We start from the raw sequence: 3,722 nt of genomic DNA on the forward strand, positions 1-3,722 counted from the left end.
AGAGACTTGTCTGTGAGGACAACAGGGAGAGACGGTAGTAATTTCCATACTCCTTCCATGTTGCAGCCACCTAATTATCATCATTGTTCATTTGTTCCTTGCTTAAAAACACAAAGTCATTCTGTAAACTATGTTTCATGCCATTATACTTCTGCTTAGCTTCCCTATATTGTCCAGCATTCCCTCAGTTTAGTCATGCATTCCTCCAGTTATTAACCACAAGGGAAATTCACTCCTTTCACTTCCAGTCCTTACAATCTTGGTAGTCATTCTCATTTAACTTCTCTAGGCACAGCCGGTGGTTTTGCATACTTACTGCACTAAAAATATGACCATTCTTAGTAAAATACCTGTGGATTAATCCTGCCTTTAAGATACCTACTCTTCTACTTATCAGAAGTACTCCCCCATGTTTATCAGTTGTAAGCTGAATCTCTTTCAAAAACTCTCACTTGCATAAGGAAGATTTGCCAGGACACCTCTGCTAAGTATCTCCTATTTTTCCCAATCCCTGACAGTGAGATTCCCTCATTTACATTCTCTCCTTACTCCTAAAGCCTCTTGGTTTTGTATCTTGTCCCTCATAGACTCTCATTTCCAGTTCCAGTCCCCACTCCACAGTCATAATCTCATCTCTGGAAACATTCAGCAACCCAATTCATCAGCTGCCCATTTCTCTTTTATTCTTGAACTCTTCCAAGACATCTATGTGTGGTCAGTCTGGAATTGTTTTCCCTAATTCTAAGATTTCTCTCCATTCTGACTTCCATTGCCACCGGCATATTTAACACACAGCTCCCTGCTCTGGACCAGTGACCATTTAAGTGCCCACAGTGACACAAAGAAGAGGGAGGGATCCTGGCCCCTGTTTTACATCAGAGCTGTACTTGGATGCTTCACCCTCCACCTAGCCAAGCATCCCATGTCACCGTCTGTGGTCAAGACCTCTTCTCAATGTTTAACAGATGAACTGATGGATACTTTCTGACTACATGTATACATATACACACATACATATACATATATTTATGTATACATAGTGTGTATGACGTTTATAAATATACTATACATACACAAACGAGTATACATATATATATTCACTGATACTATATACATGTGTGTACACACACTTATCTATATAAATGTACACATATATGCATGTATATGTAAGCATTTGAAAGTTTGGATTCACTGAAATGTTCTATTTGAAATGTTTCAATCAGATGAATTCTGGCAAATGCAAGGCAAGTACCTGACAGATCGCTACTTAAGGTTCTAGAAGACTTTTTGGATGGCATGAGCATTTAAGTAACAAGAGCATCACCTTCAGCGAGCACTTACAGGGTTTGGGGAGTTTTGATTTTGCCAGAAATTATAAAAAAATTTACTTCAATAGTGAAATGATATCTATAAAACCTCTGGTGAATCAAACCCCCTAGTTTTCAACCAGATCTGTTTTACTATCAACAACTTTAAGATTAGCCTAACTGAATTCCTACAGCCCTCATCTGAAGTTTATTTCACTTGCTATCTTCCTTGGTTGCATAGCTTAGTGGCCACTCATGAAGATTAGCAAGTTAGCCTACAGATCACTTCTCAACTCCCTAACTATTTACTATCCAGTAAAGAGAAGTATTTATTTTTCTGAAGGTCTGTGTTTTTTTGTTTCTCTCCCTGGATAGCTAAACATAAAATCCAAGCTCTGTATTCTAACCCCTCGTCTGGCCTATAAAATCCAGTTTTTTGCCTTTCTAACTGCTTTGTACCTTTTAAATCTGTCCAGTGACTTTTTTCTTATACATCTTCCTGCATTTAAGCATCTCATCATAATCTTCAAGACTGCCTTACCTCTGCCTCACTTATTTCTGCTTTAGCCTTCATATCTGTCAGTTTCATTTTACACTGTGAGGGACAGTGAACAACCTTGCTTCAGCGTTTATAGTATCTCTGACTTTCTTGTATGTTCTGTTTGGTTCTACAGCCCAAGACATGTTTACACTTTTCTCAAGCCACTTGCACTTACTTCAGGTTCATGAAATATGACTACAAAGCTAAAATCTTCTTTACTTTCAGGCCTCATCTGGATGGTCCCTTACTTCATTAAGTTTAGAAATGACTTGCTAAATATTTCTAGTGTTCACTCTCAGAGAAGAGCCTATCAACCAACTAAACCAAAGCACATAAACAAATCCACCTCTTAAAAAAAAAAAAAAAAAAAAAAAAGTCTTGTTTATTCTGTCTTCACAATTTAGAATCCTGGCATGAGACATTTCATCATTATGAAGAAACACCTGGCACCCCTGTAGGTGCTACAGAAACAAAGACTTTTCCCTCCTTTTCTATAATGCATACCAGACAATCAATATTAACGTAAAAAAATAGATTCAACCAATAATATGCACTTACAATCTCTTTAAAAATTCATAGGGTAGAGACATTCAATGTCTTTTTCTCCAGTCACTTCCCTAAAATTACAGCTTCAAGTAGGTAAAGTAATACAAAACTCTGTGTGGGAAATTAGAGATGGCTATTTAGCTTAAAGGCACAAACCTCACTTGGGTACATCAGTGGGGTTCTTATTTCATTATGAACTCTTCACAGAACAGACACTGCCCTTCCTGAAAGTCAAAGTTTGATTGCTTCCTACCATGATGAAAAGTGGAGTTTACCAGTACACTGCAACATAGCTATTATCATAATCTCTCCCCCAGCTGAGAAGTGATAATGTGGTTTTCTAGCCCAAAATGAAGCAATCATGCTTAAACAGTTCTTCACAAAAAGTAGAAATAGTAAGCACAAGAAAGTGCCTGTGCAGCAGTACTCACCTCCCATTTTCTCTGCACTGGCACCAAAAGAGTTCCCCAAAACAGCTGTGTCAACAACCATATGTTCATTTTAAAAAAACCCACAACATAACGAGAAGCAGGGCATTTGAACAGTGGCAGCATCCTGCACTGCCTCAGGTCAATGTTCCAGATCTGACAGTGACAGAGAAACAATTCCAGGGAGCAGGAGCATCTTGATGAATTTAACCATGGCACTGACAGGCCTCTATGGAAACCTTGCCTTGTCTCACTTGTTTGGCAGGATAACGCTTGATTACTCCGTTATAACTGAACTAGCACTGAACTGCAAAAGCACTTAGAGTCCATTTTCAACTGTGCACTGCAGTTAAGATTTTCACTCTATTATAAAAATTCCTACATATCATGTAACCAAAACACAAAGGTTTAGTATGTGTGTAGAAAGGGAGGAAGAAGTAGTTTTCTTATCTTTTTAATAAGTGAGGATTCACGGAAGCTTAGCATTGCCAACTGCAACTATGTCAGGTCAACAGTTCACACTCAGAGAATAGGCAGAAAAGTTGGTAAGACAGAAGACTCAGTGACAAGAGCTACACAGTAATCTTTTTGGCACACCAGAATCTAGGAGGTTAATGTTGCTTCAACAGACTAAGCCTCGGCTTCAGGCTCAGCTTACCACTGCCGAGCAAGTTAATAGTACTATATTTTGTACAGCTGTGTGCAGTGGTCCTGGCCCAATGTACCAGGTGAATTGCTCTTAACTTCAGACTATTGGGGGCAAAAAAAAAGTTTGGAAAAGTAAAAATACCTGAACACCTGTCCTGGAGCCAGAGCTCCCTTAACTACAGCAAACAAAATGGGATGCATAAAGGCAGTTTCTAAGCAAGGGGCGGGGGGGGGGGGGGGAGGGAAGACCTT

This window comes from Cariama cristata, unplaced genomic scaffold (assembly GCF_000690535.1).
Source record: "Cariama cristata isolate BGI_N322 unplaced genomic scaffold, ASM69053v1 scaffold21749, whole genome shotgun sequence".
Taxonomy (NCBI): Eukaryota; Metazoa; Chordata; class Aves; order Cariamiformes; family Cariamidae; genus Cariama; species Cariama cristata.